Source organism: Pezoporus wallicus, unplaced genomic scaffold (genome assembly GCF_028554395.1).
Source record: "Pezoporus wallicus isolate ANWC-B61680 ecotype Strahan unplaced genomic scaffold, APGP_CSIRO_Pwel_v1 contig_5485, whole genome shotgun sequence".
Taxonomy (NCBI): Eukaryota; Metazoa; Chordata; class Aves; order Psittaciformes; family Psittacidae; genus Pezoporus; species Pezoporus wallicus.
Window position 1 is genome coordinate 6597795 of NW_026641550.1, and position 27696 is coordinate 6625490.

Here is a 27696-nt window from a genome sequence, read left to right on the forward strand (position 1 = left end):
TAAGCAGTTGCTACCTGATGGCTGAAAGAAGCTTGTGTGAAATGCATGACAGTTTTGGCCAGTTCTTTGCAGAACTGGGGGAATATTCATATAATCTTCATACTGAAATTCATTACCACAGCTGTCACTGTATAGAGACTTCAGCAGAAGCACAAGCTTGACTGCAGAATTCGATCTGTTCTTTCATCCACAAAAGTGGTCTTTTTCTTCTGAAAATGAGGGCAGAAGTGAAATAGAAGTGATAGAAAAGACCTGGGGTCAGACTTCATTTCACCATGGAGGATGAGACTCAGTTGTCCAGAACTGGTACACTCACAAACACCCTGGGCTGATGCTGTCATGTTCTGTTCTCAACAAGTGCTTCGAGTCTGCCTGCTGAGAAGCATTGCCAAACTGCCTTTTGCAATCTGACCTTAAGATCTGCAACGTTGCAGAGCGCAATGTAGTGTTCTTTCTGCTAAGCATATACACACCCAGCAGGGAGGTGAGTAGGAAACACTTAATAAATGCCATTTTCTGTTCTGTTCTCCTGTTTTCCTGCCCTGGTCTTCCCCAGAGAGGGTCTGCATACAAGACAGGATATCAAGCAGGAATTAAACCCAAAGGTCCCTCTGAATGGAAGACAGAGGATACTGATGGCTCAGAAAACCATGTGGCACAGTGACCTATTATGTGATACAGAATGGAAAAAGCATATTTGCCCTACTTATATACAGACCTAACAATGTCTTTGGGCCTTCTTCCTCCATCTGGCAGTGACAGACACCCCAGGGTGGGGTGTGAATGGGAATGCTTTCTGCTCTGGAGGGGGACTGTGTTGTGGTAAGCCACAACAGGAAGAGAAACAAATAAAATAACTGAGAAATAGCAGCTCTTAATTGTGAAATAGGTGAATACTCAGCAAAAAGTGTTAGCATTTTACTTCAGAGATGGCATATATGTAAGCAGTAAGAAACTGCATGTGATACAATTTCCAGTTGTGTTTCCAAAACCCTCAAAAGAGATTTCACACTGAAAAACTACCACTCCTGAGTACCTTGCAAGGGGAGGAGAGAGAGAAGTTGAAACTTGGAAGTACTTCAAAGGAGTATGTAGATTAAAAAAGGTGTAATACCTTGAAAGGTTATACTGATGACCTGGCTGCTAGAATTCTAGTTTTTCCTAATATTTGTATATTCCTGTTAACTAGTAAACATAGCCTGGCATTACTACAGTTTATTGCATCTAATTTTTCTTGGATTTTTCAGACACATAAAAAGACTATATTAGGGTTAAAATAATGATGCATTATTTTATCATCAGGTATTGAGCCATTTCAGACCAAGCAATTCCCTAATTATGCTCAAAACTCTGTGAGAGAAAGCATTCTACTCTGAACCTGTGTTTCAGTCCTAAAGAGCCTGCATATTGTGATTTGAATTGTCTTCAGTTGAATTTCAGTTTATTTTCCAGGTTTTTAGTACAAACAAACATGTAAGGAAGTGTATTCAGAATGCAAACTATGTAACTTTTGGTTTGTGTTTTCCTGTGTGCTTGAACTTCAAACTATTCGGTTGTACTTCCTCAAGCTAGCAATGAAACAGGCTCTGGGTAAAGTCTACCTGTAAAAATATCAGGGCCTTAGGAAAGTTTTAATGAAAAATTTTTGAGCAAGTAAAAACTGAAGATTATAATGGAATTTGGACTTGTAACTATCACCAGAATACACACTGCTGTGAATGTGATACAGTAAGAAGAATGGGAAGAATGGGATAATGCAAGAAAAGGAAAGCCACTCAGCCTTAGATTATTAGTAATTTTACCACATATCACAGCCTATTGGCTAGCAAGACCATCTTGTAAGAAGCATGCTAGAAGTTTACATCCAGTTGTTCTTTGTACATCCCTGAAAACAAGAAGTACTCTTTTAAGATACTTCCCTGCATTCATGGCACCAAATTATTGGGCATAAGGATTCCAAGGAACAGATTCATTATACTGTCATATACTATATTTAGCAAAACCAAGAAAACACCCAACAGTAGCAGCAGCTAAACATTTATAAGGACTTTGAAAATAGCACAGTTATGTGTGAATTTACAAAATGCTTACTATGGCTCATGACAGGCTTTGGGGGCTTGTTTGCAGATTCTACTTTTTTTGTCTCCAAAGCCCAGTGTAAAATTATGAGAAAAAAAGTAAGCTTGAGATAGTGTCAAAGAATAACAAGAAAACTACAACTATGACTGTGTCCAAACATGCAGATGTGCACATAGTACAATTATCAACTTTTCTCAACATAAAGAAAATTAGGTCAGGAATGTTTCTCAGTTCCATGTGCCAACTTTGCTGAGATAAGCCATGAATCTGGGCTCGCTTACACTATCATTATTTTTGACCTAAACAATCTGGGAACAGGGAGGAACCACCAAAATCTGTTTCATCACCACACATCTGAAAGTCCAAAAATGCTATCCAGATTAATTTGTGTGAGGTCTCTGAGGTATATAGACTCTATAGCTCTGTACCCCCAAGTTAATCTTTGGACCAGACTTCATTGTGCCTGTTGCTTCTTCTCCCCTCTCCAGATATGGCTATTGTTGGTGGTGCTCTCCTCTCTTCTACACAGGGCAAGGGCTCTTGCAGGTGCCCACTCACTTTCTACTTGAGACTTCAACTGGGTAAAATGTTTCAGCTACAGTAAGAAAACCCCAGAGTTTTTCATCTCAAATTTTATGAAATCTGGGAAAATCTTTACAAAACAGCACTTCCTATCCACAGTTGACCTTCTTCTGAATTCACAGATGCCATTCAAACCAGAGCAAAAGATGTCAAAATGCCAAAACTGACAAAAGTAGATTATAAACAACTCAGTGAAACCATCATGTCATTCAGCTGCTAGAAGAGTTTTGTCACTGCACTTGCAATGGGCATGAATCAATCTTTATCACTTGAAGAATAGAACACATTTTTATCCAGTACCACAGGTAAGGCATTTTGCCATCCTGTGAGAAACTTTAACTGGTTTGTTTTGGGATTTTTTTTGCTGGATTTGTAGTGGTGACAAAATTAAGCTAAAATTTAAAACACTGCAGTAAACAAAATTCCCTCCTAGGAAAAAATTAGGTAATCTTTTAAAATATTTTGTGGTTTTATATTAAAAAGAAACCCCCAAAAAACAAACAGAAAAAACTCACCACAAACCCACAACTTTAAAAAAAAATCATAAATTGATTAAAAAAATATATCCCTGCACTCAGAAAGTACAAAAGTAGAATGTTCTAATTTTCTCCTGAGAATTGACTAGTTTTCAACAGAAACAGACCAGTGTATTTTTCAGCTGCTTCAAAGGAAGGACTGATTTAAGGAGGTGATCCTGCACTTCCATTCTGCTCTTGTGAGACCCACTTGGGAGTACTGTGTGCAGTTCTGGTGTCCTCAACATAAAAAGGACATGGAACTGTTGGAACAAGTCCAGAGGAGGGCCATAAGGATGATCAACAAGCTGGAGCACCTCCTGTATGAAGACAGGCTGAGAAAGTTGGGGCTGTTCAGCCTGGAGAAGAGAAGGCTGCGTGGAGACCTCATAGCAGCCTTCCAGTATCTGAAGGGGGCCTACAAGGAAGCCGGAGAGGGACTCTTCATTAGGAACTGTAGTGATAGGACAAAGGGGAATGGGTTTAAAATTAAACAGGGAAGTTCAGGTTAGGTATAAGGAAGAAGCTCTTTACTGTGAGGGTGGTGAGGCACTGGAACAAGTTGCGCAGATAAGAGGTAAATGCTCCATCCCTGCCAGTGTTCAAGGCTGGACAGAGCCTTGGGTGACATGGTTTAGGGTGAGGCATCCCTGTCCTGATCTAAAGTCCTTTCCAGCCCTAAACCTTCTATGATTCTATGATCACTTGCTCAAGTCTGCAGATACCATCCTGTTGCCAAAAATTCGGATTACCTGGCTATCTGTTCAAACCACTGGAATCCATCTCCTAATTTGCTCATTAGTAATATTTCTGAATGAAGATAGAAATAATGAAAGTCTAGATGCAAATCTTGTTTTTGCTAAGAATAGCTGGAAAACTTGGGAATGTTTTATGCAGACATGTAAATAAGTAGGCAAGAGGAACCAAAGAACAAACAAGTAGAAGCACAAGCTTTTTTTCAAGGTTATGTCCAAAGCTTTTTTAAGTGATGGCCCATCTCAATTATACTGTAATTTCTTCATTACACTAGTGGTGAAGGACCCTTAAAAGTGGGCTGTTTTCTTCGACCACTATGCTCTCTTCCTAGCCTTGGAAGATGTTAAGTAGCACATTAGTGCAATAAGAAATGTCCAAAAGAAATTTTTTTTTTCAATATACATACTATGGAGTAGTGTGCATTCCTTGGCATGCATGTATGTTATGAGCACTATCTGAGGAAAACCTGCTCTTCATAAATCAAGTCTTAGGTATCACAGTATGCAAGTTTATGTGTTAGTATTTCCTGATTTTCACCAATGTTGGCTTTTTTCCATTAGAGAGCAACTTTACCAAGTAAACTCTTTTTTTCATTTTCTATAAAGTGCATCCTTTTGCTAACCTGAGTGCCATCATAATTTATACTTTTTTCACGTAAGGGAGAATACAAAGATCTTCAGGCTTTATTCTTTTGTAAATGTCACCAGTTCCACATACACTACTGTGTCTTGAAACTGGTTTTCCTCTGACCTTATCAAGAACAGCAATTTTCCTGTCTACTCTAACGACACCTGGGATCTTGCCAAAAGAAATCAGAATCTAACGTAAAGCTCTGAGAGCAGCAGCTGAGTGTGAAAACAGAAGCGTGCCCATCAGCCTTTGGAGGGCTTGTGTCAAAAGAGTGCTGCCCCAATGTGACTGCAGTACCCAGCTGAGTGAGCACCTGAGAAGGGCACACCACAGTTGAAAGGCTTTCTTTTGTGAATGCATTGGTTTAGCTTAACAAAGGCTAGTAGGCAAAAGGCAAACAAAACAGCACTGTAGTGTCTTTCTGTAGAAGAAAGTCTTGGTGACCACTGGAATTTCAAAGAATGAAGCTGGCTTCAAAGATCTTGTACCCTGTCATATTGAAATAAAATGCAAACTGTATGGAGTGCCTTGGTCTGATCTCAGCAACAGCAGTGGTGCTTGCCAGCAGTTCTCTAAGAACACAGGTTGGCAGAGATACAAACAGTGTGTGGAGGAGGCTCAAGGAATCTGGCTTCCCTAAACTCAGGGAATGGCAGTATTAGGGAAAAGCAGGCACAGTTTCTACTCTGCCTTCTACTGCATTTAAGATATAGTTTATTTGAAATGCAGCTGCACTGTGTTAATGATATTTTTTTTCAGCACGGCACTTTGGTTGCTAACTGCCACAGCCATTGCTGCAGAGAGAAGAGAATAGCCAGTTTTGGTCACAGTCAAAATGAGCTTGATACCCAGGGACTGGAGCCAGAGCCCAGACTCAAAACAGAAGATCTGCATGAATGCACCCTGAGAGAACTGCTGGAGGCCAAAGGGGTTTATTCTAAAGGAGTGAGAAGTACATTCTGCTGGGCGGTAGTGGTGAAAGTGCTATTACTTGCAAACATCAAAAGATTTTCATGGATTCTTGACATTTACTGTGGTACTAATGTATTTATGAGGACAGCACAATTTTTTGGAGTTTAAACAACTAGGAGCAGATCTTCCAGGTCTTAACTGGCTGAGAACAAAGGTAGTTGCTGTCCATTTGGTGACTCCTGAGGACAGTCATAAATGAGCCAACATGAAAGCAAATTGTTTCTCAGCGGGATGTTATTAAATCTAGGCGGGTTTACCTGCAAAGTCTCACATCTTGTCAGTCATACAGGTAAGAGATTTAATGATACTGACTTTTAATTCCTAATTCAACAATGATCTCAAGAAAGGAACTATTTTACTGTAGTGTTCACAGATCCTGGTATTTGGTTTTGCAAGACCATGTGGCTACCAAAGAGAACAACCCACAAAGGCCTTGTTGCTGAACAGAGCAAGCTGCATGTAAATCCTCCAAACAGCACTTGGCTCTGCTGAGCATTGACTTGCTCTGAAATTTATAGTACGAGAACACACTCCAGCACCTGTATGTGCTTAGCAGAAGAAGAATTCTGCTGTTCAATGGATAGGCTCTAAAGAAGAAAAGGGTAGGTGCACATTCATGTTTGTGATGAACTTTGGGTCATCTTCTGATAATGACTTGGTGTAGAAAGAGAGGTGGGGGAAAAGAAAGATTAAAGTGATGCTCAGCTTATTCCTCAGAGTCTGAATAAAAATGGTCAGTGGTGAAATCTCTCATGCCATTCTCATTCTTGAGAAGTGGCAGAAAGCACCCCACCTTGGGATTTTTTGAGAAACAATATGGGGTAATATCCCTCAAAGAGCAGCATGTGAGGGAACCATGCCCACTATGAAACTGAAATATTGCACTCTGTTTAAATGGAGCCTCCCAGGCGCATCTCCAGTTTGTAGATTTCATAGCACCTTGTCTGGATTTAAAGGTTCATGCTCCTGCTGCAGGAGGCCCTGCAAATTCAGACTCTCCACCACTAAAGTAAAAATATAACTGATCAAACTATTCTTCCTTCTGCAACCAAAATCCACCTTCTTTCTCAAGGTCTATATCTACATGAACCTTGACAGCTTTCTGTGGGGGGAAATTCTAAGTCACAAGGTGGTGCAAAGCCACTTGCAAAGATCTTTTTAACCTACACACTGCAAAGGAGGACATGTAAAAGGCAGAGTTATTTCAACTATCAAAGACAATGCATTAAAAAAACCCAACGGTTGTACAGTGCCTCCCCCATTATTTCTCAAATCCACTATCTCACTTCTTTTTAGATAAGTGCACCTGCACTCATTTCTCATAAACTCTGGGTTTTTTTTCCTTTAAACAGAGGCAGTCTATATTTACACCAGAATGTAGAATAATAAATTGCCCAGTCTGCTGCTAACCATGGAGAAAATCAGGAAGGGAAGCTGAAATTTCATATTCTGAGACAGAAACTTACTTAAGCGTAAGAATTGCATGTAAAATTTCTGGTAAGTTTATGCTTTCGTTTAACTGTTCCTTTTAGGGGAATATAATGTCAAGAGCTTTCAAGACAAAAGATCTTCTTTTAAAATACACAGTCAAAGGCTTTAAGGTGTCTGAAAAGTTAACTCAAATGATTTCTTTAAAAGCAATTAATTTGCACCATGATAATTTCTTCTCACTCAGTCCAAGTTTTTTTTCCCTGTGCCAGACATGCATAACTTTCCTTGGCAAATGTTTTAGCTCTCTCTGTCTCACTGGGTATTTTATCAGAACGGATTGTAAACATTTTGACCTGACCCTTTTATTTTATTTAAATTATGTAGCATATAGAATCATAGAATAGTTATGGTTGGAAAGGACCTTAAGATCATCTAGTTCCAACCCCCCTGCCATGGGCAGGGACATCTCACACTAAACCATGCCACCCAAACCCTAAACCATGTCACCCATGTGACATGTCACACATGTATGACTTTTTACACATGAATCCATATTTTATGGCATATAAAAATCCTGTTCTGACAAAACAGTAAAGGGCACCAGGAAAAAGGTTTTTAGTTCTGACGTAGTCCTCTGCAGACTCACAGCTTCTCTGGGCAACTTATTCCAGTGCCTCACCACTCTCATATGGAAGAATTTCTTCCTCATGTCTCATCTGAACCTATCCTCTTTCAGTTTAATGTTACATAATGAATTGTATTTCACCAATAATAAGTGGTAAACATTCAGATGTCTTCCATCAAATATCCAATTTAACATATTTTAATCTGCATTTTCATGCCCTCTCCCCCTTTCAGTTTGCTCTGGTATTTTATTCTGGTAAAATACCAGTCTGCTCTGGTATTTTATACTTTCATGCCCTCCAAAAATGCTGTTGCTCTTCCTGGACATAGCAGTGTAGGTCAGGTAGCCTGAAAGCTATCAAATATTTCCTGCCTGATTAGAGTTTTATTGTTGTTGGAAAATTATTATTGACTCTCTCCATTCCCTCTTTCACTTTTTCTTGCATCCTTCTCTCTGCCTGCTATTTCTTTTTCTCTCGGGCTTCAAGCTGAGACTACACTCTCTAACATTTTCTAGTTCATTGGAGGTCATTAGCAAACAGCTTCAGAGAAGCTAGACAGCAAATCTGCTCTTTTCATGCTGCTGTATTTCTGGTTTTGATGGGACAGAATCTATTAAGATCTGTTCCTGTACTCTTCTTCTTTTCATATAAGCTCTTTGTTCCTTATGATCTGTGGGGGATAAAAAGGACGTACATACTGTCTCCTGCTTTCACAGCTGAAAAGCAGCAGAGCCACAATTTCAAAGGTAAAGAACATGGTACTGTACACCGATATTGGCATACGTCTTTACATCACTATGATGCACACACCCATGGTAGATTCAAATATGTGATCAGATGCAAATAAACTATAAGCTGTATATATAATAAAACAGATGCAAAAATGCAGATGCAATTGTAATGCATAAAGCTCTGAAAATCTGCCCCACTGTGCACTTCTATAGTTTACTTTCCAAAGTCACCACGTTCTTATTACAAACTTGTTCTAGACCCTGCCAAATTCTAGAGACTGTTTGTCAGATCCTTCAAGCCTGCCAACTCCTCCAGCTAGCCCTCTGGAATACAAAGACATCTAAATCTTTTAGATCCTACCCAGAATGAGATTTGGAACTATTAAAATCAACAGCTACCTGCACATATTCTTCACAGAGAACTGTATTCCACCGAGGGCTTTTCATATTCAGAATGAGTTTCAGGGGAAGTGTTTATAGGGTCAGGAAGCAGAAAAATAAACAGTTAAAATACTGGCTTAAGAAACTATTAACAAGTGAAGAGTATTGTTCAGAGATACCTATGTCCTGTGGAGGAAACAACCAAAAACCAAAAGATCAAGAGGAGGAGGAGGCAGAAGAAAATTAATCTTGCAGATTCTGCAGAAAGAGGTCATTTGTGAAAACAAGAGAAACCTATGAAAACAGGGAGGGGAAAAAAAAAAAAATCCATTTACTAAGAAGCGTTAGCAGAATCTGCATATCCATCCCTGTTTCAGAGGGTTTGGAATTTTGTTTTTCTCCATCTGTTTGTCTTATCATTTTGTCATGTTTTATCATCACACACAGCCACTTAGCTCTCAGACACTCTCACTAACAGGCTGCTGGCATCTTTCAGCTGCTCTCAGGCCTTCCCTTTTACATCTCCCAGCTGCCTCTCTTACCCCACATAACATGACTGGATGCCCATCTTGAGTACTTTTTAAAAATCATTTCCAGATGCCACATTTGGTGCTCTAGATACTTTCCATTCTATCCCCCAGAATATGGTATTTTGGGGTGTTTCTGTGGGCTGATGGAATGAGAACAGACTTCCAACGCCTCTTTCTGCCCTAATAGGAATCTCATCCAAGTCCTTTCAAGATTTTCATGCACCAAACTAAAAATTTCTTTTGACTATTGGCAAATGCTGGGAAGCTGAGATGAGGAGGAGAGCATGGTGCTAAATCACCAAGGTGGTAAAAATGCAATGATCAGATAATCAAGTCTCACCTCTCAGTTTCACAGATGCCATGTATTTTGTTCTCTATTCTCTTAAGCATTGCCCAATCTCTCACGATGTGTGCAAATCCCCTTAAGTTTAGGAGAAATTTCAGCTAATTTCAGCTTGCAATTTGAAATCACTAGCCTAACACCCTCCCTAATCTCTACACAGACTGCAGTCTCTGGAACTGACATGGAAAAGGCTCTATGCTTAAGAAACATACTTTGATTTTCATAGTCAAGAGAAAAGCTTTATACACAGATTCCTCTTAACTGTGTAAATGACAGTTTAAACACACACCTCGTGGTTATTCTCATGCATTCTTTAGCACTTTAAGAATAGGGTAGTACTTTCATGTTATGTTGGCTTTACAAAATTTTGCCCTGAACCTGTACGGTTGTAGGAAAATCTAATTGCTATCTAATTAAATGTACTCAATATTAAATTTCAAAGCCATTTGCTTTTCTTTTTTCCATGTTTTGGCAAGAGTGGAATGAAATCTGGCTATGTAAGGCACTTCAAAGTTATAGAATCCTAACTGGCTTTTCTACAAGCTCCCTTTTAACAGTGTCACTTGAATAAACATTCTTGAAGGTTCAGAAAATAATTAAAACAACCCCAAACAACAAAAACCCCAAAGATGTTGTGTGCATATCATCAAGTTTCTACCTAATTCACCCAGAGCTTTTTATTCAAGACCTCTTCTTATCCAGACAGAAGCTTAGATTTACCCATTGGAGAGGCTGGGGTGGAGAACCTGCTCTGCAACAGCTGCTCGCTGTCCACAGATGAGCCAGGACAAAATGTGTTGGCATAGAGCACTTGCTTCGAAACAGGTCATGAACTCATAAAATCCATTTATAAACATTGCACCAGTCTGCAGAATGGGGCACATATCCTGAGAAAGGAACCTCCTCTACCACCGTGGAGGAAAGCTCATCTTCCCTTCTCCTCTCTGAAACTCCTGGCATGTGGAGAGGAAAAAGGATTTCTGGATCTCCTGCTCATTCTAAAATTGTTAGAAGGAAAAAGGAACTGTATCCTGAGGCTTTGAAAAACATCAAGAGGAGCTTGCAGTTTGAGTTTAAGAACCAATTTGGTCACTACAGTGGTCAGGAGAGAAGTGAGCACAGAATTGGCAGGATGAAGTGGAGGAGAGGCTGGAAGAGAGGTTTTAAACCGAATCACAGTCATTTTGTTCTGACTGAAAATGGTTTCCTTCTCAAAGAGTCTAGGGCCCTTTTCCATTGCACAGTGAAATCACTGAAGGCTCTCCAGACGCTTTCAGAGAACTTTGGCTTAGGTTTTGTGGTCTTGTCTTCAGAGTAGATGGTTTTAATAAGGTCCATTAACATATGTTTTCAAATACTCCTAAAGTCAGTTCAGCTGTGGGATCTTTGCAAGACATGGGATTGTTACCAGACTTGAGAATAAAAAACACAGGTCCCTCCCCAGTTTAGTTTCTGGTGCTTGCAAAAAGCTTCTGTGATTAAAAGAGAAAGAATTTGCAAGTCATTTTACGAAACAAGGGAGAATCTAATTCCACAATTAACTAGGCCATCATCTAGCACATGCAGTTCTCCACTGCTGCCAAGTACTATCAATACTCTAAGAAGAACCCTATTAATAAGAGATGTTGTTATTTGGAATACACTGGGGTTGCCTAGTTCCAAAGAAACCAAATATGCTGACCATGACACAGCACTCTGAACTTTCCACATGAGATCACTAGATATCTTTGACAGTAAGAAATGAGAATGGGATTACATATTCAGTATACAAAATACAGGATCACTTTCTATATCTAGGGTTGCCTCAAGTTAAATGGCAAGAATGGGTTGAAGTACTTTCCCTCTTAAAAAGGAAAGGGAACAAAGAAGACAGCAGGATATATGTCCTCCCTTTCCTGCATTATCTGATAATGCCAAACACTTGTAATTCTCTATTTTGTGTTTACCAACACTGAATACTGTAGTCTGATGCAAAGCAGAACTTGTTTCTGATAAAGAAAAATTTAAAGTAATTTCCACAGGCCTAACCTCAGAAAAATTAATCTCCCTAGTCTTGTTCTGTGGTTAAGAGACACACAGATCCTCTGAATTACTGTCAGGAGTCTCTTTCTGCTACATGTAAAATGGTGCAAGTGGGACTAGCTTACTTAAGCTAAAGCTTGCTTCCGTAGATTCTTCACCCAGTTTCATTGTATTCTGTGTAAAAGTTTTTCTACTGATGTTTTGGTTTTCAAATAGAAACATAAGACAGGGACTGCCTAGCTTTGCCTCTGATCAAAACTGAACTAAATCGTGAGGATAGTTCATAGCGACAGTCATACAAGCAATATAGAAACACATAGGAAATTATAAATGTGTTGTATAAACAGCAATGATACTGTGCTGCTAACTCACAGAACAATTGCTATAAGCTTGAAAGATACAGCCTTAACTATGATATCAAATATTGGCAGTAAGGAATAATAGTGAACATAGCCTGTGTTTAGATAGACCACTTGAAACCGCTGGAGGAAAATGCTAACAATATACTTCAAATTGTTTCCATTTCAGGAAAATCAAGATGATTTTGTGAAAATTTGTATGTGAAATTAACAAAATGTCTGTTCTAAAAAGTGTCACTTCCAGTAATGAGTTTATTAAAGAAGAAAAAATTGTCTACGAAGAAACAAAAAATGGAAGGAACATATTCCACTACATCCTTCATTGTTTGAAACAAAATTTTCTCTGAAAAAAAATGATTATACCAAAATTATAGCCAATTTAATTGTTCTTTTATAAGGGCAGATGTTAATGCATAAGGACCTCTAAGTGCTTGGAGAGGAGGACTGTATTTTTGTTTTGGTGAATTTTCAAGTCTTCCAATAAATCTAGTGTCAGTATCTAGTTAACAGAGCTGACACAGCATGGATGCTGTACAACGTTTGTGTTACATGTGATACATATTTCCATGTAGCTTTTGCAAATGAACATTTGTAACTCTCTAAAAGCCACAGACTGTAAGTCAGGAACAGATGTCACAGACTCAAATCCCTATCATCGAACACTAAGGTACGAAAGAATGGGAAGAATTAACCAACTATAGTAAACAATTTCACATAATTGCATATTGAATTTTATCTCACATATGCTATGGAATACCAAATGCGTATGTAACACATTCACTTTATGCATACAACACGAGGGTTTTGCATATTGGTTATCTTCTTTTAACCAACAAATTCTTTCAGTGTTGAGACAAAGTTGCCTATTTTCACTTACAGATGTATACATGAACACAGCTGTCTAAAAGTCTTTTCTCTCCTCAACATTTGTACTGTGTTTTGTTGCATAGTGTTGAGGAGGAAGTTCTGCTTGATCACTTCTGCTCACTGTGGTGTGAATATATGTGCATGCATCTGTGTGTGGATTGAGAGCCAGACAATGTGTGGCATGTAAAAGATGCGCTCCACAGGTAACTAACACGAGCGGCGTAGCTTTCACTGAGTTTGTCTATTGACATTCTGTTGTGGTTGTTCTGCAAAAAAGCCCCAAACAACTGCTAGAAAAACACAGACATTTTTTTCCCAAGGCCAGGTTGGATATGGCTTTGAGCGACCTGGTGTATTGGAAGGCATCCCTGCCTGTGGCAGGGGTCTGGAACTAGATGATCTTTAGGGTCCCTTCCAACCCAAACCATTCTCTGATTCAATGATTAAAAGAGAGGAGCAGATTATATATGAACTTCCAAATACTTGATCTGGAATTATTGCGGTTTTAATGGCCATTTTTACCTGGCCAAGACACTGGATCAATACAGAATGTCCATTAAACAACTTCTCTTCAGACAAAAGGCTTTTTATGAATGAGTAGCCATAGTAGATCCACAATCTTTGAAAGATGGGTTACTTAAGAACTTGTGAAATGGTGTAAAAAGTTGTGGCATGTAAGCAAAATGATTGCTAGAAAGTTTCAGTTCTTCATAAAGCTGCACCAGAACTTGGCAGCTCATCAAGGACCATGCTATACAATTCAGCATTCCCTCAGTAACTGAAACACAGCAATTGTGAGCTTTATGTTATACATCACCACTAATATCCCTCTTTTTTGGACAGCACCACAAGTGTATTGTCAGTAGATACAACCCGTGGAGACAACAAAATGTTTGCTGCTACAATACATCTGTGGAGGTAGTAATTCCATCTCATCCTGCACACCACCAGCCAAAACAGCCAATGGTGCTGCCAGACTCAACATACCTAACGATGCCCTTCTGATAATACCAAAGGACAGGACTCCCACAGATTCAGATCTGTCACCCTTCTGAAACAGATGGAACTTGATAGGAAAAGTATCATAAAATAACTGAAGTGCCAGTTCCATCACAAAACTTGATTTGAGTCAACTGAGCCAACTGAATTGTACAACAACTAAACAGCCAACTGACATATATTCCCCTACTTTTTTATCATGGACAAGAGCAATCTCTTTATTCACTACATACAAAGCTACTGCTGCGCAGGTTTGATAACAGATAGAGCACACAAAAATTCTAGGTGAATGTATCTGTGCTAAGCTGCAACGCTGCCAAACTGTCCAAACACAGAAACCACAGCAGCAACAGTTATCACTGGGACTCATAAGTGCAAGTTATTCTTACAAAGCCCAGTGCAAAGTTCAGACACTGAGCATTTGATCCACAGCATTTGGTCTGTGACTCACACAGGAATCTGACATATTCATACTTTACTCAGCTGTAAGTACCTTGACTGAGCCCACTTAGGTTAACAAAAAGTTGAAAGTAACATCTTTGACTCGGATCAGTCCATGATTCACCGATCCCTGCCAGTGCAGCCTCAGAGCTCCCACTTACCAATGCCATCTGTGTCCAGTGTCTGAATTTTAGGTCTATTAGGGAGTCTGGCATGACAATAACCTGACAATGATCACTATAGAAGCCACTGTTGATTGGTATATATTTTTGCTATAGTAGTCACATAAATAAAGTTTTAAATCAGCAGCAGCATATACAGTCCTAGTTTCAGATTATATTTCAGTGAAATAACTGCATGAATGCTGGGTCAGATGTGCTGTGGCTATAAATCAGCAGATCTCTGCAGCTTTCTGTACAGGTCTGGAGACCTAGAAGAACCGAAAATTTGAACTGAAACATGTACTAGGTAAAAATAAGTGTTGCAGGTAAGAGTCTACTTCTAAAATATTAACAGAAATATTCACAAGTCTCCAAAGATTTATTAGCTGACTAATGCTACCCAAAGACATAGTTCTTACCCTAAACAGGTATCCTAATCTAAGATGCAAAGGGGCAGAGATCAAGGAAAATAGGGGAAAATAGGATACTGGAGAGATTTAATACAATAAAATCTTCAGCTTTTACAGTCTTCTCAGTATTAACACCCATTTCTCACAAAAAGAAGTCTGAAGAAAGAGGATGGGAAGAGTACATATTTGTTCTGACCCAAATTTAATCCTCAGTTAAAACAGAAAAGCCCCAAGCCATTGTCAAAGCAAAACTTCCATCCCAAGCCACCTGCAACTGTCAAAACATTTCTATGACTGTGTTTAAAATAACTGGTAATGGCCTATCCAGATTTTGTATCCCCAAAATATTCCCCTAAAATAAAGGAAATAAACCCCTGTGCTTAAAAGCTTAGAAGGAAATAATGAGATAGCAATAACAAGGTGGCAGTAATGAGGCTATTTTTTGAACCCAAGTTAATTCAAACCATTGGAAGATCACTCCCTAATGCAGCAAATGCATCCCACTCCCCCTCAGCTCTGAGAGAACAAAAGAAAAAGCATGAAAATGGGAGAGTGAGTTTGTACAGAGTCAAATCCTATGAATTAATCTAGGAAACCTGCATTCAAAAGATTAAAATTTGGAGATGAAGTAGAGGGAGCCACAGGATGAATTTGAAGCACTTTTAATGCTAAGTTTACTTCCACTGTACTGAAATCACCCTCACTTAGTATGAAACTCCATTGTGCCTGACGCAACAAAAAGCCATAGCTTGGCTAAGTTTCCTAACAGATCTGTGGACCACAAAGCTTTAGTCTACAGGGAAAAGCAGTTGACTTGGCAAGTCTGTCTGTGGCATGCTGACGTTTTTTCAGAAAAGGTCACCACGGAGTCAGGTTCCTGAACTTCCCAGGGATTCTGCAGCTCTGAAGCCAGGGATCTTTTAGACTGTAGCATCATGATAGCATAAAGCAACATGAATTAATAAGCCACTATTTTTCTTTTAGTTTGCACACAACCTTTTCTAGTCTAGGAGCAATCAGAAGTGATATCACTCCAGTTCTTGGTGAGCAGCAACAGAGACCACTGCTGAAAACCTCAGCAAGAGCACATAAAACCAGCTGCACGGAGGTGAAAGGCTGAAGGTTTCTGGGTTTATGTGAGGAGGTCCAATTGTATGGTGTCTGACCTGAACAGCCATAAGAGTTTCGCTTACAGTGCTATCAAGCTGGCTCTTTTTATTACATTAAATGCACTTGAAAAATAAAAAAAAAAAACAAAACAACATGAGTGTTTTTTCCCAATGATTTTTAGTGAAAGAAAAGCACACTATTACACCTCAGACTGTGGGAATCATGTTCTAAGCCATGGCAGATTATAATAAATTGCTTTGCTAAAGAAGCAAATGGAAACCCTTGAGTTCCACAGCATTTTAAGCAAGAGAATGCCAGACTGAAACAGGTTTAACACTGATACTAGGTTAAATCTTAAATTAGGTGTGCAAAGCCTTTTGGTTTTTCAGGGTGTGACTCACATGTGAAATGGCCAAACCAGTTTTCAAAGAGGTAAAAAAAACAGAATGATTATTTTAAAGAATCATAGAATAACTCAGATACAGAACTGTAGATGCTATAAATCATATTATTATTAATAATTCCAAAGGAATGATAGCTGCTTATACTATTGAATTTTGTGATAATTCTTTTGGATGAAATGATTTAAAAAATTTTAGAAGTGCATTTATTTTATATACTTTATATAATTTAGATATCTCTTTGGTTTCAATTTTTTTTTAAGATATGTCATATAAATGCTTTAAATAAGGCAGAAGAAACTGCATTAAAAGATCCCCTTGTTAAAATGAAATATAATTTTGGAAAGAAAAATATTAAGACGTGGGTGGACTAGAGGACCCCAAGGGGTCCCAACAGGAACAATTCTGTGATTCTCTGATAGGAATTTTTATATATTATATGTTGCAGATTATATATCTTCTGGCCTATACCACTATATAATATATATTATACATTATATAATTATGATATATGATGTAATTATTGCACATTATATTTTTTATATTCTAGATATCATGCAAAGAAAATGTAAAGAAAGCTAATGTGGTTATTTTCTTTAAATGAATTTAAAAACTAAAACAGTATTAGCAAAGAAAACTAGTAAGAGAGAAAAAGGGATATTTCTGTGTTCTTGATCAAGTGTATTAACAGCACACTCTCCAATTCAATGTATATAACAGAGAAGTAACTACTCTGACTACTAGTACTCCAATGCCTTACATAAAATAGATCACATGACAAACCAGTGCTAATATAACACTGGTTCATTACATTTATCATTCTCATGTAATCAGGCCTTTCCAGCTATTCCGAAGTTCATGAATACTGCAAAAGGAGGTCTGTAAGTGCATTCCTAGCATCCCAAGATTTTTGAAAAAGAGAGACTGCAACCACTTTTCACCCAAGTATTAACACCAGGCTGAATCTACTGCTGCTGTGTAGAAACTGAGTAATCATGCCCTGTGCAGGTGGAGCGTAGGAGGTGAAATCCAGTCAATGAATGAGGTTGCTGGGCAAGATACATGCACCCACACCCACAGAGCAGGTGTAACTGCTGTTCTGTCTATCGCCCAAACATCTGAAGCTTTCTTCAAAGGCGAGCTGATTCAGCTGCACAAAGGTTTAAAGACATTTTTACTGACATTTTTTGCTGATTATTTGATGAATCACAACAATTTCCTATTAAATAAAAGTATTGACTCAGTTGAGTTAATGAGGTCTGCCACCTGCACCTTCAAATCCATGGCTAAACTTGTGCTGACTTCAATCATCCCAGAACAAGCAGACCTTTAAACCTGAGGCTCTCCCTCAAACAAAACTGGACTAAAATCAGCAGGTGTTTTGCTTAGAAAGGCTCCTGTATGAACTCCCAATTGCTGACAAAAGCCCTGGGACACATACAGATGTGTATCAGCATTGACAACCGTCTAATGTCTGTACTGAAATGTACTTTCCTAAAAGACCTAAACACCTCTGAGGATTTGAGGTATTTATCATCCCCTTCCTGGTCAGTATCAGGAAACGTGAATATACAAGTGTATTTTAACTTATACATGAAACTAATTGTTCTAATGCTTGTTATTTGTTGGTATCTGACCAACAGCGACATGCTAACTTTCAGTTCTAAGTTTTGGTTGTACTCCCAAGTATGAATATTTACATTTCAGAAGATGAAGACATTAAAAAGGTTGTAATCAATGCCCTAGAACTGACATCCAAAATGACAACAGCAGAGTGGAAAAGGTAGTAACGAATATCAAAATTACTAGTAAAAGCAAACAAATCATAGAATCATAGAATAGTTAGGGTTGGAAAGGACCTTAAGATCATCTAGTTCCAACCCCCCTGCCATGGGCAGGGACACCTCCCACTAAACCATGTCACCCAAGGTTTCATCCAACCTGGCCTTGAACACCGCCAGGGACTGGAGCATTCACAACTTCCCTGGGTAACCCATTTCATTAACCCTTCCGTTCTGCTTTTAACAATTCAAGTAAATGACCATACAAGACATACAACCTTTTGTCTGGGCACCTGCATCACACAAAAATCAGAACAAACAATGAACAATTCAACCTTGAACAACTCCTGTATGTGGAGCACATCAGATTCTCTACCAAATTTGTTCAATAGCACTAAAAAAAAGGGTTTAAGGAAGATCTACTACAAATACCATGAGGATTCCTGAGAAAGCTACGCTTCAGAAGTATTCAACTTCTTAAACATTAGCACATTAACATTGTTGAACTGCTATAAATACTGATGGACTACTTGGGAAGAAGGGATTGTATGTGTTGCTCACCACGACTGATGATGTTGGTCAGACTATGGTTCCAATGTGGGAACCATCTTTTTCGTTTCCCAAAAGGATTTCAGTCCACTGTTCCTCTAACACATTTTATTTTATTGTTTTTATTAAGTACTATACTAAAGAATACTCAACAGTTCATTCCTTGCTGCTGATAAAATGGAGCCCCTGAGGTCCTCTGATGTAGCCCCTAACTTTGCTTATTACTGAGGTGCATGCATAAACAGGAAGTCACAGAAGCCACAGACAAACCACTCAACCATGCTGAGGCAACCAACCACAGGTAAGCATATTAGGTTCAGCTGACTATGGAAGGCTGAATGAAGCTGGCGGCTGGAAGAGGCTGACATTTCAGTACTGGTCAGCTCAGATACATGTAACAATCTCTTATATGCTGTGTCCCAGATGTGCTCTTTTAATACTGGTTTGACTTTGTAAATACATTCTTCACGTTGATACACAACTATTACTATTTATTATTTTATAAACATCACAAGATACACAGCTTTTAAACACTTTATACAAGCTGTAATGCCTACCTTATACTGGAAAAATGAGATGGAGCTGCTTACAACAGTTTTTGAGCTATCACAGTTCAGTAGCTGGGCAGTACAGGCAGGTGACCTCCTACACATCAGAGGGACAAGATGGAGCTGAACCTCGCTGGGATGCTGAAAGGGCTCTCACTAATCTGACCAGTACATCAAACGTAATCTAATAAAAGACTGTTCAAGTGCTTGTGGGCCACAGTTTCTCTATGAAGGTACTTCTGGGTTCTTTCCTTTGCATTTAAAATATTTATATTTTAACCTAACAGGATATATAGGAAATTGGATTAAAAGCTCTTTTATCAGTTATTTGTTTGTTTCACAAATATTATAAATTGCACTGTATTTACTGTTGAATTTATCTTGTATTCTAAGTATTTCTGGTTTCTTTCAAATCCTACATACACTGTCATCAATATTAGCTCAAGGCTAAATATCTTCATCCTATTTCTCTTGCATACTGCTTTTTTCATACTCTGTGATGTCTGTCACATTAGTAGAAATCTGTATACAACAAATAGTGCTGCTTCAGAGGTACTAGTGTAACTGAACCAGAATGTAAACGGAAGTTCTTATTTATACCAAGGCTTTATATATTTTTAATATTCATAGTCTAATTCATAAACAAGCCTTAGAGTGTTGTTTTCCTTTCTTTCCCTTTATGAAGATACAGGAATGGCACATTTGATGGAGGATTAAAAGAGAACTCCACGATGAATTATTCAGGACAGCAAACAATATTCTTTCCTAAAGAAAACGACAGCTCTTAGAAATACAGTGCAGTATGTACAGAGCTGTGTAAATACAGGAAAACAAGAAAATAAGAATGAAATAAACAATTAGATTTGAAACAAAAGAACATTTCTGAGACTTAAATCACTGGCCTACATTTATTCAAGTGAAACATTAATTCAGAAATGTATGGTGATGTGCTGACCCTGTTACTCAGTGACAAGACACTTGCTGACTTGAGGGGAACCAGCATTTCACCCCATCAGTGTGAAATATTTATAGTTCCTTCTCATAGATTTTAGGCATTAAGTTTGAATTATTTGCTCCTCCTTCCCTTTTGGGGAAAGAAAAAAAAAAAAAGGAAGACAGGGAAGACAGGAAGATAATCTGGCTACTTGGACTAGATGGTCACTTCCAACTGAAATTATGTCATGTATTCTACTCTAGGCTAGGCTAGGCTACTCTAGTCTATGTTATAATTCTGTTATATTGTATTAGCCTAGCCTACTCCAGTATTTGTCTTGACTAAAACCCTTTTTGGCTTTATATTTACAAAGCTCTAAAAGAACAAACCCTTCCTTACTCAACAAAGGAAATCCTTTTGCCACATCTGCATGGGAAATACAGGTATTGAGAATGACAGATTTTAGAAAAGGGGGCTGGTCTTAAAAAGGTCTGAGAATACTGTGAAATAAAAAAATGCCACTTCATTTGCCGTGGAGAATATGAAAGGTAAATGACTGTGCCAGGCTCTGTGCTCTTGTGCCTGATCAGCTCCTTGTACAAGATCTAGGAAGTCATTCGTAAAATAATAATTTAGGCTGACAAAACTGCATATTAATATAAGTAATGTACTGTACCTAGGGATTCTTGCCAGCAGTCTCATTTTGCAGGTGGATACAAAACTGAGATATCCTCACTCTTCAAGTCCTCAGCTGAAGGAAGAATTGAAGGAGCAGATGAAATTTCATGCCACTGTCACCCCTGGCATTCCAGTTCTGTGTTGGAACAGCATATATCACCTCAGTATCTTTCAAGAACTAAGTAAAAGATTTCAAAAACTCACATTCAAAACTCTCAGTCTTTCCCCCTCTATTCTATATTAGCATAGTAAGTGCATTTACAGAAGGTATCATCAGTCAATAGCTAAATGGCTCCTTACAGGACAAGCCCAAGAATGGTGAATATGGCAAGGTAAAGGTCTTTATTTTCCACCTGAGTGAACTGACCTAAAAAGGACTGAGTGCTTATCTTGCTTTCCTCTCACCCATCCAATGCAAAGGAGCTTGGAGATAAACAAAACCAGGTAGCTACAGCATTGGCAGAAGGGGATAGTAAATGTCACCCAGTAGCTAACTGTTGAGAAAGAACAGGAATTCTGCCTCTAAGGGGGTTTCTCTGACTTACTTGGCCTGCAAAGACTGCCACTGAGGTTAAGCTACTTATGAACCACTGTCTGGATAAGACACAGTCTAGCTAAGTGCTTGGAACAACACTAAATATATAACTGTCACAACACACACTGGTTATCTGCCCACACTACTATTTGATTATAGCCTACAAAGTGTTCTCTCAGAAAAAAATTATGTCACCAAGTTATCTATCTATGTGATTCTAACACAAATTTTTCACAATTTGGTATTTTCCTTAAAGCACCATTTACTAGAATCAAGTGATTGTGTAATTATTTCAAACAAAAATTAAGATACAAGCCCAGTGGGCTGTATAGTAAACTGAATTCATTACTCTATTATCCCCCAATATCTCAGAAATAGTAACAAAAAGAATCTCAAATATCCACAACTTCTTCTTTTTTTTTTTCTTTTTTAATTGTATTTTCTGTGCATCTGGATTTTTCAGTACTTCTACTGCACCAACTATCTGGGCTTTCCTAGGCAACAAGCACATTGATCTCAGGGAATCATTAGTAAGTCATGAGAGGAAAAAGTTTAGAGCTATCTCTATACTTCCCACCTGTAGGGGCTGAAAAAATACCTGCAACCTGGATTTATTGGGAAAAAAAGTAAGTCATGGCAGAACATCCTCAGCGATAAGCAGAAATTACTCTTACTGAACACTATGAGAGGGATTTTAACTGCTAGAACAGCACATGAAGAGGGCTGATGCATTTTACTAATGATGTAGATACAATAAGTCTTGACAAGCTCTTGGTCATAACATTGATGTCATCATATACATGGTGATGAAAGTAACATAGAGGCAGACAACAAGGAAAAGAATGTCACCTAGTAAGAGAAAACTGCAGGCACAAGGAAACACAGGTTAAGGCACCAGGCTTTCATGCTTGACCCATTCTGAAAGAGACTGGAGCTCCTAAGGATGCTAGGACATTTTGAATAAGTCAAAGAAGCTGTGGCATGATGACCACAAAACATTTTTAGGTGGTTTTGACTTTTGGCAGTATTTGGGTACACTTGTATTTTCCTCAGACACAGTTGGATTACAAAGCACTGACAAAGACAAGGTCAAGGGCACTGACATTTAACCAGCTGCAATTATCCCACTAAGGTGCTTCACAGCTCACATCTGGGGATAGAACGGTGGCCTAGCATCACAGTAAAGCTGTCCTGAAACTCTGTCAAAGCCGAACTGTATATTCATCTACTAAGCTGGAACCAATATCTCACTCTGTTTAGCTGTACCCATGTGTAACTCAAGGACGCTGCCAGTCTCTTAAAGGATCCCCTGCAGCCTAGATTAAAGGAAAGATGAAAACAGATCTAAGAAGCTAACGATTCTAAAACAGGAAAACTAACACTGACCAATGAGTAAGACTTCATCATTCCTTTTGACTTCTGCTTCCATCAGTTGCATATATAGCAAAAGAGTAGGTCAATGTGACATAACACTACACTTACATGCTTGAAAATTTTGCTTTCCTTCCTCCCTCGCTTAAATCATTCTCTAAGTTCCTTGCAAATTTCTGCCTACAATTAAATGAAAATGTGAAACTTCTCTTGAGATCCATATCAAACCCCAGTACTGTATAAAACAGGATTTTTAGCAAAAATACAACACAACCTTGTATCTCATGATTATAAATTGGGCAATGTAAATCCTTAGCAAAACTGAGGCCCAAGCCTACAATATTCACTGAGTAGCTTTCCCAAAAGAAGAGCTGCACAGAACTAAATTAAACAGCAAAACTACCACCAGTAAAAGCAGTCACAATGTTTAATATTTGTAAGAGCAGGACATTTTCCCCTTGGATTCAGCAAAGCCCTTAAACATATACTGAATTATAAACAAGTGAGTAATTCCATCCTGATGCGACAAGCTGCTTAAATACAACTGGAATGCTTAAGTACTCTGCTACATGGGGATGCCACTACTCACATACTTAATGATAAGCACATGCTTATTATTTAACTTTTTATGTTGCCATGCCTAAAGAGAAGCATACAATTAATGTACAGTTATGAAATGAGAATCCACCCCCCCGAGCTTACTGCATAAGAGAGAATACAGAGAAGAGATAAAAAGCAGTATAGTGACAACTGTGAAACTAAATTTAATTTAGGTCTGCCTTATTTTACAGGTGATCCAATTGAATGATGACAGATTCAACCTTATTTCACACTAGTCTGAAAGAGGAGAAATAGACTTCTTTGGCAGAATCTTCCATTTCTTTCCTGCATGTTGACACTTGATCTGTACAAGATACCCACAAAGTGCTCTTCATAGATCCATTTAGTTAATTAGCTATATGCCATTCTTCAAATTCTGTAGACTAAACAGTAGATTTGGTAAGCAAAAGGCATCTTGAGATGTCCTGAATGCACTTCAATATTATTGAAGCAGATCTAGCAAGTTACGTTACCAAGATATTCACAAGATGTTCCAATTTATTTTCACATCAGTAAGTGCCTGTGCAATTTTAATTAATGTTATGATTTTCTGCATTGCCTCAGCAAAAACAGACTTCATAAAATAAGGGAAATGAGTAACAATATTTGTAGTTTTCTTCAAAATCTATGGATGATATACATGCATCTATGAATCATTTAGATGCAACTTACATCAATAGGGAAATTTTACAATCATATATGTTGAAAATCCATTTTCAACAAATACTGGGAAGGTAAGCAGTAACATTTTCCAGAGTTCTCCTTGGTGAAAAAACATGTATGCAAATAAAAGATGCACCAGAGTATTTTCTTCTAAGTAGATTACAATGCTATCATTCTATAGAGATTTTGATAGCCTATCTCTACAGCCTCTGACATGTACTTTGGGATCCCTGCACAACTTTAGAAATACATTCTTCTATAAAATGGAATAAAACACGCCAGCCTTGGCACAGACTAATGGCAGCAGCAAAGTAAAAAAGCAAAACAACAAAAAATTATAAAGTTATATTAAATGCCACAGACTACATTCCATGGGCTACTACATTTTAATTGGCTGACTTCCCAAAAGAGGGCTATTACTGCACTTCTTGCATAAGAAGAGCTCCTCATAATTTCAGGAGGACTATAGCATAAATTGGAATTGTAAGGGTTTTTTGAATGTTTGGGTCCTGAAGTTGGTTACACCGTCTGCATCAAAAGCAAGTACACAAATAAAACCCTTTAACTTTTAATGTTGCAATTACTGGTATTAATGTACGTTCTGCACATAAATATAAGTCAATATATTAATGCATTGTTAGACTGAGGGCAAAATGCCCAGCCCAAAGTCTGATAAACCAGTCACTCTTTGCTCAGTGTTTCACTTGATGCCAATGCCAAGAATTTTCAAAACATATTTCTTATTGCTGTCCAAGCTTTCTTTTTCCTTGATGGGATGAAACAATAGCATGGCATCCAGTCAGTATTTTTGCACACACGGTATATTGCAAAGTCTAAAATTTGCACATCTATCATTCCTTTCTTCTCTTTAGGGGGATGTTGCTTGGCCTAAGTTAACAACTACAAAGTTCTTTCTAGTACCACCTTTTAAGATAAACTTTACCTACATAGAACCTGAAAGGTTCTCTTCTGTAGTGACTTCAAGCACTGAATCTTACATCTTTACTTTCCAGTGGGTTTCCTCTGTATTATAAGGTCACTTTACAATTACTGAATCTCCCTATCCTATCAATTCTTCTTGTTCCCTTTATCTTAGTCTTAGCCTTTTATGCTTGGCTACATTCTCCTGAGGAAGAAAAAAGACAACTTGTTTGTTTTGTGAAGAAAGCACTAGAAGACAGGAGCAGGGATGTATTATAGGGAACTTTAGACACGTAGGGCATCTGCCAGTTTGATAGCCTCCTAAGACTTTCCACAGACAGAATCATAGAATCATAGAATTATAGAATCATAGAATCATAGTATAATTTGGGACGGATGGGACCTTTAAAGGTCACCTCGTCAAACCCCCTGCAATGAGTCATCTTCAACTAGACCAGCTTGCCCAGAACCACATCCAGCCTGGCCTCAAATGTCTCCAGGGATTGTGCATCCACCACCTCTCCAGGCAACCTGTTCCAGTATTTTTCCACCCTCATTGTAAAGAATTTTTTCCTCATGACCAGCCTGATTCTCTCCTCTTTTAGTATAAAACCATTACCCTTCACCCTATTGCAACAGGGCCTGATAAAAGTCTCTCCCCATTTTTCTTATAGGCCCCTTTTAAGAACTGAAAGGCCACAATAAAGTCTTCCCAGAGTCTTCCCCAGGTTTAACAACCCCAAATCACTCAGGAAATGGCCAGTGGTTTTTCCCTCTTTTCTGCAGTGCCTGTAGTGTGAAAGAACGATGTGGAGTGCTTGACTATACGCTTACAGTAAGAGCTTGTGAAACTATTCATCAGTTAATTACAGTGCATTTTTCTCAAATTAACATTCTACAGAAATTCAACTGCATGTACCATCCTAAACTTACAACTTAACATGCTGACACTGCACAGGTGTTGGGATTTTTTTCTTCTCTCTGAGCTCTATGGAATATTGCACCTTGAGTTTCAATCTAGATGTAGTAGTTTCACAGTTTCTCAATCCTTCGGGATCTTCTTTCCAGAAAGAGTCTTCCTGGGCTTGTTTCTTGCTTTTCTTAAGTAACTTCTGTGTTCTGTGCATTTGTGCAATCATGTCTTCAACTCCATACTACCTTTTTCTCTTTTGGAAGGTTTGGCAAGACCCTATGGTTTAAAACCTGTACTGTTCTGTTGATTTCATCTGGCTATGGGTACCTGACAAGGAGTAGTTCTTTTCATTGTGTATTGGAAGCTGTGGCAGTGAGTTTTTTGCAAGTTCCAGTCCCAATTACATTGTCTGCACTAGTGAGTATGGCTCCCGGGCAGACCCTTGCAGTCAGTTTTCTGTTGCTTGATCCTGTCTTTAGGTATGGGAGGTCTGTGAGCTGCTGTTAACCATGGCATTTTTGTTAAAATATGACTTCGACTTTCCTCAGCCCCAACTGCTTCACAATTAAAACAAATCCTTACGTTCCATATTTTATAGTGTTGTCAAACCATCAGAAATGAAACACAAAGTCTCCTAAAATAAGCTATATATTTGATAAGGAAAAGTGCCACTGATTTTTGCACAACCACATGGTGGATGTGAAAAATACGTGGTCGTTTCTATTATCACTAAAGAATTCTTTTTCTGTTCAAAAGCAAACTATTCCTTCAAAGGCTGTAAATCTATGGTTTTCTCACATGACTTCCGTGCAAAAAAAAAAACCCAGCTCTTTCAATACCTGGAGATGAAGCAGATTTAAAGTGGATGATCAGATGCCTTTTGGGACCATGTGGTGAAGAGCACCACGTAATTGTGAAACATTTGTACTCCCGTTCAACCATGGGCACGGATTAGTGTGAAGCCCATGGAGCCTGCCAGGAAAGGCTCAGGCGCTAAGGTTTGCTTGCTGGGAGAAGTCCTGATTTTGTTACCACGCTGAATGAAGGAAACAACCCCTCTGTGGGCCCAGCTATGCCAGTGGCTGGTTTGGCACGCTTGAGTCGGGCTCGGAGTAGGCAATGAACTACCCCGGTGTAGATGATGCTGCCCTCAGCCTTCCCTGCCCTGCGAGGGGTCTGCTGGTCTCTACAGTGGGGCCACTCTCCATTTCAGCATGGGGTGGGCTAGTGTGGCGTGGGGTGCTCACTGCCCACTCACCCGAGCTGTGCCTTATGGGCAAGCGGGTCTACCCCGCCTGCGGCCCTGGGTGCCCCTACCCTGGGTGCCTGCGCTCTGCCCGGCTCCTGCGCCTTGCTCCACCACTGCCATTTCCTTCTCAGGCTCCGAGCCGCCGCACCACCAGTGCCGAGACACCTCTCCCTCTCTCTCTTCATTCTCACACTCCACCCACTTTTTGCTTGCTTTCTCCATCTCTGCCACCGTCTCTCTCTCTTTCTGGACTTGTCTTTATTTGGCACTCCCGGAAGCTGCTGGGCATTTCTCTCCCTGCCTGGCCGGGCAGCTGATGTGACTGACACCGGCTCCAGCTGAGAAGAAGGAGGAGAAGCAGGAGGAGGAGAAGGAGGAGGAGGAGAAGGAGGAGGAGGAGGGAGAGCAGCGGCGAGGCGAGGGAGGGGGGAGCGATTGACCGGCCACGGATTTTCATTGCAGAGAGGAGGGGAAGGAAAAAAAAAAGCCTACACGGGTCATCAAAACAGGTAACTGAGCAGGCAGCGGCGGGAGGGGCGGGATGCGGGGAGCGGCCCGACCCCTCTGGCCCCGGCAGGCTGGGGCGGGCCCGACGCGGCGCAGTAGGG

General features: G+C 39.2%; 1 protein-coding gene and 1 long non-coding RNA gene across 2 annotated transcripts in view; one reads left to right on the forward strand and one right to left on the reverse strand.

Moving 5' to 3' along the window:
- LOC130607340 (uncharacterized) lies at positions 1-27352 on the reverse strand. The gene is made up of 3 exons (XR_008974222.1): positions 27157-27352; positions 20835-20972; positions 1-209 (listed from the first exon to the last, which is right to left on the reverse strand). It is a non-coding gene; the product is annotated as an uncharacterized LOC130607340 (long non-coding RNA).
- CAP2 (cyclase associated actin cytoskeleton regulatory protein 2) overlaps positions 27352-27696 on the forward strand; it is a 67246-nt gene continuing 66901 nt past the window's right edge. The window contains exon 1 of the mRNA XM_057424363.1: positions 27352-27597. The gene's annotated coding sequence lies outside the window, so the exon portion shown is untranslated. The remainder of the gene's footprint in view (positions 27598-27696) is intronic.